General features: G+C 39.5%; 1 protein-coding gene across 5 annotated transcripts in view; it reads left to right on the forward strand.

Moving 5' to 3' along the window:
* The window catches only part of IQGAP2 (IQ motif containing GTPase activating protein 2), a 328,352-nt gene that overhangs the window by 55,389 nt on the left and 257,353 nt on the right, over positions 1-15,610 (forward strand). The window lies entirely within an intron of this gene.

Below are 15,610 nucleotides of genomic sequence, written 5' to 3' on the forward strand. Positions count from 1 at the left end.
TTTTATTTTTTTATAAGTGGGAAGCTGTGTCATGTCATGCAGAGAAGATCAGCTGCTAACCAAAAGGTCGGTGGTTTGGACCCACTAGCTGCTCTGTGGGAGAAAGATGTGGCAATCTGCTTCCATAAAGTTTACAGCCTTGGAAACCCTGTGGGGCAGTTCTACTTTGTCTTATAGGATCACTGTGAGTCAGAATCGACTTCACAACAATAGGTTTCTTAGTGCCGCCACTAACAAACTGTATGACCTTGTGGAAGTAACTAAACTGTGGAAAGTTTAGTTTTATCCCCTCTGTTAATGGAATGATAAAAGTTGGCACTACCACCTGCCCTATTTACGTTATGGAATTTTTTCCAAAAATCAACTAAAATCAAGACAGTGAAAATATTCTATAAACTCTAGTGCCAGTCAGGTTTATAGTGAAAACATAAGCATAATTTGCTCCCCAGTATGTCAAAGTAGTATTAATATAGCTTGAAAACTTGTCATCTTTTCCAGTATTTTCAAATTCTATAGTTGAATTTTTAGAAAGTCAACATAACCGTTGCCCAGGAAAGCTTCCTTAGGAATAGTTATTAAAAGAATAAACTGTAAAAATGTACAGATTTTCCTTTAAGGCAGTTCTTTGTATATTTATTTTACAAGAAAGATTAGATGTAATATACATTTATGGATCTTTTATTAAGATCTGAATACTTTTTTGCGACTTTCAGGAACACTGATTTATGGTTGTAGAGTATGTAAAAATTGTACGGCTGTTAATAGATATATAAGAAAGCACAGTGTAGAGAAATCTGATGATACTGAGCTCAAGAAATACATGGAAGGGTTAGTCCCTGTTCAAAAAAGATTATTTACTTTGAGAGGGCTTACTGCATGATTCTTTTACGTTGTTCCTTCCTTAGGAATTTGTTATATTGGGTCTGTTATAGTGCACACATGTACCTGTGTTTATGTGAATGTGGTTACCTCAGAATATTGAGTTTCTACTAAATGGTACACTTGCAAGTGTGTAGATTCAGCTGGGAACTGTTTGTTGTATCTTATTTCAGTTGAAATCACTTTGGTGCATTTTAACTAGAAATGGCCTGGTTCTGTTTTTACACAACTTCTTTTTTTTTCCCCTGGAGATGAGAATTGGAAGGATGTTTTGTTTGTAGATCTCGTAACTTGAAATTTTAAAAAAATTCAGAGTTCTAGTAACCCAATATATCTTTAATTTTTGTTTTACTAATTTCAAGATTCTGCGATAATTAAAATCAGGCCATTTAAAATTTCTTTCATTCAGAGGGGACATCACTACCAACATTATAGAAATTAAGGTAGTACTATGAACAACTGTATGCCAACAAATAAGATGACCTAGATGAAAAGGACACATTCCTAGAAATATACAAACTACCAAAACTGACTTCAGGAAAAAAAAATATGAATAGACTTATAACAAGTAAAAAGATGGAATTAGTAATCCAAAAACGCTTCACATGGAAAAGTCCAAATCTGAATGGCTTCACAGGAGAATTCTACCAAATGTTTAAAGAAGAATTAACACCAATCCTTCACAAACTCTTCCAAAAAGTAGAAGAGGAGGGAACACTTCCCAACTCATTCTGTTGAGACCAGTATTACCTTGAGACCAAAACCAGATAAAAAACCCAAACCTGTTACTGTCCAGTCGATTCTGACTTATAATGACCCTATAGGACAGAGTAGAACTGCCCCATAGGGTTTCTGAGGCTGTAATCTTTGCAGAAGCAGACTGCCACATCTTTCTCCCACAGAAACCAGACAAAGGCATCATAAAAATGTACAGACCAATATCCTTTATTAATACAAATGCAAATATCCTCAATAAAAGCCAGCAGACTGAATTCAGCAACATAGAAAAAGGATTATCTACCACCAAGTGGTATTTATCTCAGGAATGGGAGCTTGGTTTAATACCCAAAAACCATTCGGTATAAATAGAGCATATTAATAGAATAAAGAACAAAAACCACATGATCATCTCAGTAGACACAGAAGAAGCATTTGACAAAATCCAACCCCGTTTCTTGATAAAAACATTCAACAAACTAGGAATAGAAGAGAACTTCTTCAGCCTGATAAAGGACATCTATGAAAAGCACACAGCTAATTCATACTTAGTGGTGAAAGACTGAATGCTTTCTCCCTAAAGTCAGGAACAAGATAAGCATATCTGTTCTCATCACTTTATTCAACATTGTACTGGAGGTTCTAGATAGGGCATTTAGGCAAGAAAAAGAAAGTAAAGGCATCCGTATTAGAAAAAACCAGAACCAAACCAAACCCGTTGCTGTCGAGTTGACTCCAACTCATAGCAACCCTGTATTAGAAAGGAAGAAGTAAAACTATTTGTAAGTGATGTGATCTGGCTTATGAATAATTCTAAGGAATCTAGGAAAAAACTATTAGAACTACTAATGAGTTTATCATGGTTGCAAAATACAAGATCTATATGTAAAAATGCAATTGTATTTCTATGCATTAGCAATGAACAATCTGAAAATGAAATTAAGAGAGCAATTCAGTTTATAGTATCATCTAAAAGAAAAAATACATAACAATAAATTTAACAAAGGAAGTGTAAGAGGAGCATGAAGACATTATGCTGCATGAAATAAGCCAGTCACAAAAGGACAGATATTGTATAGCCTTACTTATATAAAAAGACAAGAAAAGGCAAATTATACATATAGACCAAAGTTTATTAGTGGTTTCCAGGGGCGAGAGGGAGGGAAAAGGGAGGTTAACAGTGATGGAAAAATAGCATTGATTAAGGGTAGAGTTGCACAGCTGGTTATTGTAATTGTCAATAAGTTGTATACCTGTAAAATGTTGACTTGGTAAAAGTGTGATAGATACATTTACAACAACAAAAGAGTAGCTGCTGAAGCTGCTTATATACAACCAAACAGCTCATGGGATTTGGTTTCTTGGTTTGGAGGTTTAGGGCCATGGTTTCATGGGACATCCCAGTTAATAGGCCTAATAATGTGTTTAGTACTTCTGTTCCACCTCCTGGTTTGTTGTGTTGTGTCTAGAGTCTTAAAGGTTTGCAAGCGGCCATCCAACACACAGCAGTTGGTCCCTGTTCACCTGGAACAAACCAGGAAGCAGGAGAGTCAGGAATAAGAGGAAGATATGGAATGTGTAGCTAATTGCCTCCATGAACAACTGTCTCCTTTGTCATGAGACCAGAAGAACTGGTTGGTGCCCAGCTACCATTACTGAACATTTCGATCAAAGATTCCATAGAAAAATCCTGAGCAAAAGGGGGAAACTACAGAACAGAATTTTACGTTCTTATGGGCTCTAGACTTTCTGGAGCTATGGAGGCTGGATAAACCCCTGAAACTATTGCCCGGAGATAATCTTTGAACCTTGAACCAAAAATATCCCCTAAAGTCTTCTTAAAACTGAACAATAGTTTAGCTTAACTAGTAAAAAATGTCTGCCTTGAGCCTTATGCTGTTTTAAGAACTATCTATATGAGATCAAATTGACAACAGCAACCTGAAAGATTAGGTAGGAACCTTAGGGATCAATGAGTTTTTGTTAATGAGGGAAGAACAACTCAGAAATGGAGGGTGAGAATGGTTGCACAACTCAAAGAATGTAATTATTGTCATTAAATTGCACACGTAGAAACTGTTGAATTGGTATATGTTTTGCTGTGCATATTCTCAACAGCAAAAACAACAACAGAAATTTAAAGAAAAAAAGTGTAAGAGTTGAACACTGAAAGTTACAAAACATTGTTGAAAGGAAACGGAACTGGAAAGACAGCCCAGGTTCATGGATCAGAAGACAATGTTGTTAAGATGATAATACTTTTCATATTTTTCTACAGATTCAACATAATCTCTAGCAAAAATCCCAGCTGCCTTTTTTTTTTGTTTTGTTTTTTTTGGCAAAAGTTGACAAGCTGATCCTGAAATTCATATGGAAATGCCAGGGACCCAGAATAGCCAAAACAAAATGAAAGTGAAGAACAAAGTCGGAAGGCTCACACTTTGTGATTTCCCAGCTTACTAAAAGCTGCAGTACCAATGCATTTTGACTTATATAGCGAGTACCGTCTACTTTGTTTGCCAACTGCACCCTCCCACTACAAGGTATTTTCATGAGTGTGCTATACTAATTTTTTAGAGCAACATGTGAAAAAAAAATTACCTAGCAGTGCTTACAAAAATTCCTTGTGTGGGGCGTGATTGGCAAACAAACTGAGAAGGCACGTGTTATTTGCGAAAAAATACAGTAATCAAGGTAGTGTGGTACTGGCATAAGGATAGGCATATAGATCAATGGGATACAATTGAGAGTCCAGAAATAAACCCTAACATTTATAGTCAATTGATTTTCAATGGGGTTATCGAAACGATTCAACGGGGAAAAATAATCTTTTCAACAAATGATGCTGGGACAACTGTATATCCACATGCAAAAAATGATTTTGGACCTTTAATTCTCATCGTATACAAAATTTAACTTAAAATGGCTCATTGAGATGCTGATGAAGAGTGAGCTACTTGTATCAGGTGGATACTTGAGACTGTGTTGGCATCTCCTGTCTGGAGGGGAAATGGGAGAGTAGAGAGGGTTAGAAACTGGCAAAATTGTCACGAAAGGAGAGACTGGAAGGGCTGACTCATTAGGGGGAGAGTAAGTGGGAGTATGGAGCAAGGTGTATATGTGACAGACTGACTTGATTTGTAAACTTTCACTTAAAGCTCAATAAAAATTATTAAAAAAAAAAATGGCTCATTGACCTAAGTGTGTGAGCCACAACTATAAAACTATGAAAAGAAAACACAGGAGTAAGTCTTTGTGACCTTGTGTTAGGCAATGGTTTCTTAGATATGATACCAAAAGCCCAAGCAACAAAAGAAAAATAGATAAAGTAGACATCGTCAAAATTAAAACTTTTTTGCTTTAAAGGACAACATCAAGAAAATGAAAATACAACCCACAGAGCAGGAGAAAATATTTGCAAATAACGTATCTGCTAAGGAGCTTGTATCTAGGATATGTAAAGAATTCTCACACCTCAACGAAAAAAATAAATAACCTAATTAAAAAATTTAAGGGCAAAGGGCCTGAGTAGACATTTTTCCAAAGAAGATATATAAATGGCCAATAAGCACATGAAAAGAAGCTCAACGTTATTAGTCATTGTTGTTTTTGGGTATTGCGCCATAGGATTTTCTAGGCTGTAAGGTTTACGGAAGCAGATTGCCAGGTTTTTTTCTCCTGAAGAGCTGCTGGGTGGATTTTAACCGCCAGCCTTTTGGTTAGCAGCCCAGCGCTTAACCATTGTGCCACCAGGGCTCCTTATTAGCAAAATGCAAAACAGGACCACAATGAGATACATACCACATAATACCTGCTAGGATAGCTATAATCAAAAAGACCGAAAATGACAAGTGTTGGTGAGGATATAGAGAAATTGGAACCCTCAGTCATTGTTGGTAGGATTGTGAAATAATACAGCTACTTTGAAAACTGTCTGGTAAGTCCTCAAAAAGTTAAACATAGAGTTACACTGTAATCTAGCAATGCTGCTCCCAGTTATGTACCCAAGAGAATTGAAAAAACTTATGTCCATACAAAAATTTGTACACAAGTGTTCATAGTAGTGTTATCCATGATAGCCAAAAAGTGGAAACAGCCTAAATACCCATCAACTGATGAATAGATAAACAAAATGTGGTATTTCCACGCAATGGAATATTATTCAGCTATAAGAAAGTGGGGGCATGGGGGTGGGGAGAGAGAAGAAACGGGCAGTGACTACCAATGTGTGTGGGGTTTCTTTTTGAGCTGATGAAAATTTTCTAAAATTGATTGTGGTGATGGTTGTACATCTCAGTGAATGTACTAAAAACCACTGAATTTTATACTTTAAAAGGATGAATTTTATGGTATGTAAATTATTTCTCAGTAATGCTGTGAATAAAACATTCCCTTTTTCAGACTGACCTGAAGAGATCCTTAGTGAAGTTGTTACGTATGATGAATTGGTATTTAGCAGATAGATTGCATTTAGAAGATACTCCTAAGGTACATGAGGTGTCTAAACACTGTATTCATTGTACAGATATTGAGTATTCGCTGTGTGCAGACAGGCATGGTAGGGTCACTCTGGGAGAAGGATCAAGCAGATAATAAACCTGTACTCAAAAAGGATCACCATTTGGTTCAAGTGTTTACTCAGGAATTTAAAAGTCTTTGCCTTCATTTATGTTTGTTCTCTGTCTCTGTGCGCGTGTGCGTGTGTGTGTGTGCGTGCGTATGTATCTTTCCAAATTCTCCTCCTAAATACCTCTCATATGTTCACTCTCTACCTCCGCCGCCACAGGCCTGCTGCAGGCTTCCTTCCTATCTTGCCAGACTACTGCAGCCGCCTCTCACTTTTTTCCCCACTCCTCTCTGGCTCACTCCAATCCGTTTTCTACATTACGTCAGTGGAAGTCTGCCGCTCCTGGGCTTTGAAAGGTTCTCTCTGATGCCAGAAATCCCAGTGTTTAAATTAAATTACTTTTCCCAAAGAATAGTACTGCTAAATAGGTTTCATATTAGTCTGTGCAAAATATATCTAAATAACAAAAATGAGTCTATTTTAAGAACTTATTTCGTTGGTTCTTTATGACAACTGTACAGGGATTTGAGATGAGTTCTCTTTGGGAAAACTCTGAGCTGCAGAACCAAGTCCAACTGGAGTTTTCATGGAGGTCAGGGGACAGGAGAGGGAATTTTGACAAGAAACATGGAGGGAATTTGCAGATTTGCAGTTGAGCAAGTAGTTGTGAATGGGTTGCTATGGTGTCTCGCAAGGAGATTTCTTGTAATATTATATTCCATTTTTTAAGAAAAAAGAAAATGCATACAAACCTTTTTCTGTGCTTACTTTTTCTATCCCATCTCTGAAAATAAAGCAAAAACCCTTCTCTTGGTGATGGACTTGTTTAGAAATATTATCCTCAAAGAACTCTTTATGTCTGCCAAGCTGTTCTCTGGATTAGTGAGTCTGGGACAGTTTTTTATGTGCCCTGGAAAGAAAACAAAACGCTGGTGTGAGTCCTTTTGTGTCAATACTTGCAACTCTGATACCAAAAGGATGCCTCATTGATTAAATCAAGTCTCAAGCTCCGGCTTCACCTCGGAGTAAGTTAGAGGATCAAGTTTGACAGCAGAAGTGCTTCCAGTGTTTAAACAGATGAGAACCATGAGTTTCGGTTTGTGTAACACCAAATATTTGTGATTATGAAGAAGAGGAATCTTATGCCTGGGGAATGCTTTAAAGAATCCACTGTGTTTTCTCTACATCTTTATTCCTAAGGACAGTATCCAAGGGTGTGCTAATAATCATTGTTCCTCAGAGAAGCTAAGAATTTGGAATGAAATAGCTTTCTTGGCAACTAACCCATTAAGAGACTTGTGTTGTTCTGTACAAAGCAATTAATGAAATTTTAAAACATTCTTAGTTGTATTTGCAAAATACAAGTGGCTTTCATGTCTCTGTGATAACTCCACATCTCTGCCTCTTCGTCCCTGTTGCCTCTTCGTCCCTGTTGGCTCTGACCTCACCTCTGCTGTCCCAGGGGAATGCTCCCTCAGCAGGGGGCGCAGCTGAGTTGAGAGTAGGGCCCCTTCTCAGGATCTGGCTCCTGGGTGAAAGAAGAGAATGCGTGGCGTCTTTGGAACTACTTCCCTATCAGCTTGCGTCAGGAGCCATATGCCAGAGAGACCCAGGACCATTTTGGCGGGCCAGGGCTTGTCATATCAGGGCACATCTCAGTAGTAGGGAAAGGGAGCAACTTGTGCGGAGAATACAGTCCTGTGTGGGGGCGGGCTAGCTTGGTGGAGAGAGAGATGTGGTTTTAATAGGGTGTCTCTGTGGAATGAGAAGAGAAAGGATACTAGCCAGCTCTGCCTGCCAGGGTGTGGTGCTTGTAGCCAAGGCCTCAGGGGAACATTGGTGCTGAGGTTCAGCTGGGCGGTGACCAGGGATTGTGCTGTGGAGCTGGAATGGAAGGGACAGATACTAAGGATGTAAAAGAAGAATCTGCAGGATTTGGCAGGGAACTAGATTTGGGAAACAGAGGACACTGGGAGGTCGTGTGCTCTGGGGCAGACCCAGGCATTGATTATCTGACTCAGCTGAGCTTGGGACTGGGACACATGGGAGATTTTTTTTTTTAGTTTCACATATTGTGTGTTCTAGCCTTGGTGTATGCTGGACAGGTGTCAGTCAGGTGTGCTATGGCAGATGAAAGTTTAACTTCTCAGAGTGCTAGTTTTTTATTTTTTAATTGTATTTTAGATGAAGGTTTACAGAACAAACTAGCTTCTCATTAAACAGTATACATATTGTTTTATGACATTGGTCAACAACCCCACAACATGTCAACACTCTCCCTTTTCGACCTTGGGGCCTTCTAGTCCTTGTCCCTAGGCTGGTGTGTCCGTTTAGTCTTGTTCTGTCTTATGGGCCTGTCTAATCTTTGGATGAAGGGTAAACCTCAGAAGTGACTTCATTACTGAGCTAAAAGGGTTTCCAGGGGCCATACTCCTGGGATTTCTCCAGTCTCTGTCAGGCCAGTAAGCCTGGTCTTTTTTGTGAGTTAGAGTTCTGTTGTACATTTTTCTTCAGCTTTGTCCAGGACCCTCTCTTGTGTTTCCTGTCAGAGCAGTTGGTGGTGGTAGCCAGGCACCATCTAGTTATACTGGACACAGTCTGGTGGAAGCTGTGGTAGTTGTGGTCCGTTAGTCCTTCAAACTAACCTTTCCCTTGAATCTTCAGTTCTCTTCATTCCCTTGCCGCTGAAGGGGTTGAGACCAGTGGAGTATCATAGATGGCCGTTTACAGGCTTTTAAGACCCCAGATGCTACTCACTAAAGTAGAATGTGGAACATTTTCTTTATAAACTATGTTATACCAGTTGAGCTACATGTTCCCCAAAACCATGGTCCCCACAGCCCTTAGCCCAGCAATTCAGTCCCTCAGGGAGTTTGGATGTGTCTATGGAGCTTCCATAACCTTGCCTTGTACAAGTTGTGCTGGCTTCCCCGGTATTGTGTACTGTCTTACTCTTCACCAAAGCTACCACTTACCTATTGTCTATTTAGTGTTTTTCTATCCCCACTCCTCCCCTCCCTCGTAACCATCAAAGATTGTTTCTTTTTGTGTGTAAACCTTTTCATGTATTTTTATAGTAGTGGTCTCATACAGTATTTGTACTTATGTGACTGACTTATTTCAGTTAGCATGATGCCCTCCAGATTCATCCATGTTGTAGGAAATGCTTTGCACATTCATCATTGTTCTTTAATGTTGCGTAGTACTCTATTATGTGTATGTACTGTAGTTTATCCATTCATCTGTTAATGGGCATCTAGGTTGTTTCCATCTTTTTGGTATTGTGAACAGTGCTGCAGTGAACATGGGTGTGCATGTCTGTTTGTGTGACAACTCTTATTTCTCTGGGATATATTCCTAGGAGTGGGATTGCTAGATCATATGGTATTTCAAATTCTAGCTTTCTAAGGAAGCACCATATCGTTTTCCAAAATGGTTGTACCATTTTGCGTTCCCACCAACAGTGCATAAGAGTTCCAATCTCCCCACAGCCTCTCCAACATTTGTTATTTTCTGTTTTTCTGATTGTGCCAGTGATGCTGGGGTGAGATGGTATCTCCTTGTGGTTTGATTTGCATTTCTCTAATGGCTAGTGATCTCAAGCATTTCCTCATGTGTCTTTTAGCCCCTTGAATGACCTCTTTGGTGAAGTGTCTGTTTATTTCTTTTGCACAGTTTTTGTAATTGGATTATTTGTCTTTTTGTTGTAGAGGTGTTGGATTTTCCTGTCGATTTTAAAGATTAGACCGTTATTGGATTTGTATTAGCCAATTTTTTTTTTCCCAGTCTTGTAGGTTCTCTTTTTACTCTTCCAGTGAAGTCTTTTGATGAGCGTAAGTGTTTACTTTCTAGAAGATCCCAGTTATGTAGTTTATCTTCTGGAGTTTGTGTACTGTTAGTCATGGTTTGTATCCTGTTAATGCTGTGTATTAGGGTCCCTAGTATTGATTCTTTTTTTTCCTCCTATGATCTTTATAGTTTTTGATTTTATATGTAGGTCTTCGATCCATTTTGAATTAGTTTTTGTGTATGATGTGACATATGGGTCCTGTTTTCATTTTTTTTGCAGCTGGACATCCAGTTGTGCCAGCACCACTTGTTAAAAAGGCTATCTTTTCCCCATTTGATAAACTTTGGGCCCTTGTCGAAGATCAGGCAACAGTAGGTGGATGGATTTACATCTGGGTTCTCATGTCTGTTCCATTGGTCAATGTTATCTGTCTTTGTACCAGTACCAGGCTGTTTTGACTACCATAGCTGTATGGTAGGTTCTGAGGCCATGTAGTACGAGTCCTCCTACTTTATTTTTCTTCAGCAGTGCTTTATTTATCTAGGGCTTCTTCCCTTTCCATATAAAGTTAATGATAAATTTTTCCATCTCTTTAAAGAATGTTGTTGGTATTTGGATTGGGATTGCATTGTATTTGTAAATTGCTTTGGGTAGAATTGTCATTTTCACAATGTTGAGTCTACTATCCATGAGCATGGTATGTTTTTCCATTTATGTAGACCTTTTTTGGTTTCTTGCAGTAGTGTTTTGTAGTTTTGTTTGTATAGGTCTTTTACATCCCTGGTTAGATTTATTCCTACTTTTTTTTTTTTTAGGGGCTATTATAAATGGTATTATTTTCCTGATTTCCTTTTCATTGTTCTCCTTATAGGAGGTATATAGGTGTATAGGAATCCAACTGATTTTTGTATGTTTATATTGTATCCTGCTCTCTGCTGAATCTTTCTATTAGTTCCAGTAGTTTTCTCATGGAGTCTTTTGGCTTTTTCTGTGTATAATATCATATCATCTGCAGATAGGAACAGTTTTACATCTTCATTACCAATTTTGATGCCCTTTACTTCTTTTTCTTGCCTTACTGCTCTAGCTAGGACTTACAGCACAGTGTTAAATAGGAGTGGTGATAGAGGGCATCCTTGCTTTTTTCCTGTTCTCAAGGGTAGTGTTTTCAGTCTGTCTTCATTAAGAATGATGTTGGCTGTTGGTTTTGTATTAAAAAAAAACAAAAACAAACCAAACTCATTGCCTTTGAGCCTATTCTGACTCATAGTGACCCTATGGGACAGAATAGACCTGCCCCATAGAGTTTCCAGGGAGCGCCTGGTAGATTTGGACTGCTGACCTTTTGCCTAGCAGCCATAGCTCTTAACCACTATGCTACCAGATTTTCATACCTATTTTATTGAGAATTTTTATCAGAAATGGGTATTGGACTAGAGTGCTCGTTTTTTGAAACACGTATAATCGATAATAATCATCTCCAGCCAAAGACGGGTTGAGCAACTGATATTTGATTCCAAAGTTTATATTTGCTTCTTAGGCTCTTCGAAGTTGGAAAGTTGGAAGAAGCTTGGAATTTTCCATGATCTGAAATGTACTTTGGTAACAAGGGTTATCACACAAGTAACCACTGGCCAAACAATGTACCCTGAGCACCCAGCACACAGGACCTCAATTAACCCTCACAATCACCTCGGGAGGAGGAGGGTTATCCCCATTTTATAGATGGAGAAACCAAGTCTTGAAAAAAGTAATTTGTCTAAGGTGGTAGCCAACAGGCAAGAGAAACAGTATTCTATCCCAGTCTATCTGACTTCGAGGTCTTTGTGCTTAAAAACTATAACACGTTGTTTCACTTCTTTATTTCTTAATGTGTTTTCATTTTGTCTTCATAGTAAGTTAAAAATGTGGTCTCGGTTTTTAGGTTCTTTATGGCCTAGCTCTGTTCTAGCTCGTGATCAGTTCTCATTAAATGACTTTTGGTGGAATTAGCACAATATGGCCATCTGTTGTTTGTTTATGGTTCTCTTTACCTCTTCTTTTCTTTACTGTTGTTTGTTTTTGTTTTGTTTTAATTGGTACAAATGTGAATAGTTTGTTCTGGGAAGATTTACCAGGTTTCCTTCTTTTCTTCCTTGGTTCATTGTTTCCTCCCTCCCCTCTGCCCTTCTACCCTCACCTTCTTTTCCCTCCTTTCCTCTCCTCTTCCCTCCTTTGCCCATCCTTCTCTTCTCTCTTCCTTCTTCTATTGGTCTTTAAAAAAATTTAGTAGTTATTTGCAGTCTTCTGTGATGTAGAATTTATCCTCTTCCCCTCACCGTAGATAATTTTGGTGCAGTTTTATTCTTGGTTAAGTCTGGATTCTACATTCATTTCATTGGTTGTCTTTTTGCTTCTGTCATTATTATGACTGATTTCAAAGAATGCTTTCCTTTTTTGTTGAAACATCAAAAGGTAGAACTAGCAAACAGTGCTGAGGTCTCTTCCTTCCTGCATGAACCTCCCCACCAGGTGCTGCCTCATACCGTGAAGCTTAGAGTCATACAACAGTGTCATTATTCAAGGCATAGAAGGACTCTTGGGGAGGCTGGTGGGGAAAACATTTATAGAAGGCTATCACTGAATGACTTTGTCATATCTTCCATTTATAGAATTTTTTTTTTTTTTTTCAGTCTGAGTGCTTTCATTTTCCTCAGTTTAACAAAGCATAAATCCCCATTTAGTATATGGGAACATTAAGGCTCAGAGGAGGTCCTCAGTTTACTTATTCACACTCATGTACCCTAGTGGAGTCAGTGGTAGGTTTCAGATCAGGATACAGGTCTCCTGACAGTTTGACAAGTACCCTTTCACCCCATGATGCCCTCTAAGTCAAAAGTATTAGTAGGAAGCCCAATGATGAAAATGTATAAAAACAAACAAGTAGTAAACTGACTTTATTTGGTTAATTCAGTTTAATTTTAGTTAAACTCTGAATTTTGAGTGTGGGGGAGTTAGTTATTTGTGTATTTTGTCATATGCCATTCAGCTTTTTGCAGAAAAACATGAGCCTGTTTAGGAATTGAGGAAGTAAAAGTTCTAATCATCTACCCCCTCCTCATTCAGCCTTGCTTGACTTAAAATTTTCCTTGATTTTCTTTTCTTCAAATAAATTATAACATATTGCTCTTCCCCTCCTGGGCAGAAGTTAAGGCAACTTCGTCGTCCGAGGGAGGGAGTGATTTGGGCCAGTGATTCTTCTTTTTTTTTTTTTTTTTATTGTGCTTTAAGTGAAAGTTTACAAGTCAGTCTCATACAAAAATTTATATATACCTTGCTATATATTCCTAGTTGTTCTCCCCCTAATGAGACAGTACATTACTTCTCTCCACCCTATATTCCCGGGCCCGTGGGACAGTGATTCTTAAACTGAGGTACCACCTGCACATTGAGTCACCAGGGGTGATTGTGCAAGTGCAGGCTTCTAGGGATATATCCAGAAGAAACTAGCTCTCTTCTAGTCGGTTCTGACTCATGACAATCCATGTGTGTCAGAATAGAACTGTGTTCCCTGGAGTTTTCAAGGGTTTTTTTGGAACTGCATCTCCAGACCTTTCTACAAAGGTGCCTCTGGATGGACTTGAACCTCCAACCTTTCCATTAGCAGCTGAGCGTGCTAACCATTTGCACTACCCAGGGACTCCTAAGGATCACGCCAGACCCTGTAAATCTGTCTCTCGGAAGTGGGGCCAGGGAGTCTTCATTTTAATAGATCACTCAGGTAACTTTTTATGCACACTGACATTTGAGGATTACACTCTCGAGAGGAAACAGATCAGCGCCTATGGCTCATGCTGTCTCAGCAGCTCCTGGCTTTCCCACCCCGCCAGAGAACGGAGGATACCCCTTCTGCGATGAGAGAGGAGGACAAGGAAGAGAGGAGGAATATTGAGGGCCATCTGTTGATGTGAGAAAGGTAGAAGGATGGAGGTTGAAACAGCTGCTGTAGAGAAAACCAAGGGAAGCAAGGACCCTAGGGTGTTAATGTGAGCACTGCTGAAATTGGGTGGCCTTGAGGTCCCACCTGGCTAAGGAGGTTAGTGAAGCCAGGTTGAATAAGATGGAGTGGTCAGGAACCACCTGTGATGCAGATGAAGGGCAGGATCTATAAGAATACGGAAGTGGAGATGTGGGTAAATAGAATACTATAGCCAGAGATTCAGAAGCGTGGAACCTAAAGGTGGAGTATTTCCAGGTAGTGATAAGGACCAAGGTGTGGCAGAGCTCACAGGTGGTTGAAGTGAATGGAGGTGAGACTTCTAGATAGAGGAGGAAGTCTCTGTGCTTTTGGGTGTTATCACAGTCATCTACCTTCTTGTTGAAGCCATCAAGCAGAGGTGGGCATGGGAGGAACACAGTGATTGTGACAAGAAAGCAAAGTCCTGGAGGTCAGAAGGAGTGAGACAGGAGTGAGGTGGGGGAAGGATTCTGGAGCAGAAGTGATAGGACTTGGCCTGGGAGACAGGAAGTTCAGCTAAAACAGTGATGACCCTTCCTTCTTTGGTCCTGTAAGTCAAGAAAATATGGGGAACAACCACCTCTGGAGTGGGTTTATGAGAAGTGCTATTATTCTCATACTACTCAAAGCCAGGTTTCATCCATCGCATCAACAGTATATCATTAAAATGAACATTCTGGCTTTATATAACCAGTTGCTGTCAAGTTGATTTTGACTCATGGTGACCCCATGTATTGCAGAGTAGAACAGTGCTCCATAGGGTTTTCTTGGCTGTGATCTTTTGGAAGCAGATTGCCAGACTTTTCTACCGAGGTATCTCTGGATGGGTTCAAACCACCAACGTTTCAGTTAGTAGCTTACCCTTTTGTGCCACCTAGGGACTCCTTAAAGCCAGATTTCAATTAAGTAGGTCGGGAAAGTGTTCAAGGAAAAAGTTGAGAACATAGGGGAACTATGTTTTTACAACAGGCCAGCAGTTCCGCAGGGCACATGGGAATGGACTAGAAGATGGAGAGCGTGTCTGAGGAAGACGGGTTAGCAGGACTGAGTGAGACAGGTAGTTGATGGTATCTAAGAGGATGGTTACTGATCATCACAGAGACTTCTATGGGAGTAAAGTAGGAGAATGAAGCCCCTGCAAACACAAGCTTATATTTATGTAGCTGTGACAGGGGCCCATTAGCAATCTTCTGTAACTGTTTACTGCTAATTCACTAAAAAAAAAAAAAAAAAAAATGCTGGCTATGACCCATTGCATTGATTTCATGACCCAGGAAAGGATCCCAGCCTGCAGTTGGAAAGGTATGCTTTATGCTGTCTTGAGCCTCCTTGTTAATTCTGGATGCCATTCACTGGGCATCTCTTAGATGAAGAGCATTAATTTCTGTATCCAGTTCATACTTGGGGCTTATTATATGATCAGGGAGAAGCCAGGAAATCATGTTTGATCAGTTCTTTCCGCTGGTTAAAACCTTCAGTGCTCCACTTTGCTCTGTGATGAAATGTCATCTTCTCAGAGTGGTGCAAGGGGTCCAGACTCATCTCACCAAGTTTAAGCCTTCTCACCCCTGACCCCTCCTCCTATGGTTAATCATTTCCTCCTTAGTTTCACGTTAGTCCTTGTCCTGCTTCAACTGTACTTACTTCACTCTATGGTAAC

This window comes from Loxodonta africana, chromosome 2 (assembly GCF_030014295.1).
Source record: "Loxodonta africana isolate mLoxAfr1 chromosome 2, mLoxAfr1.hap2, whole genome shotgun sequence".
NCBI lineage: Eukaryota > Metazoa > Chordata > Mammalia > Proboscidea > Elephantidae > Loxodonta > Loxodonta africana.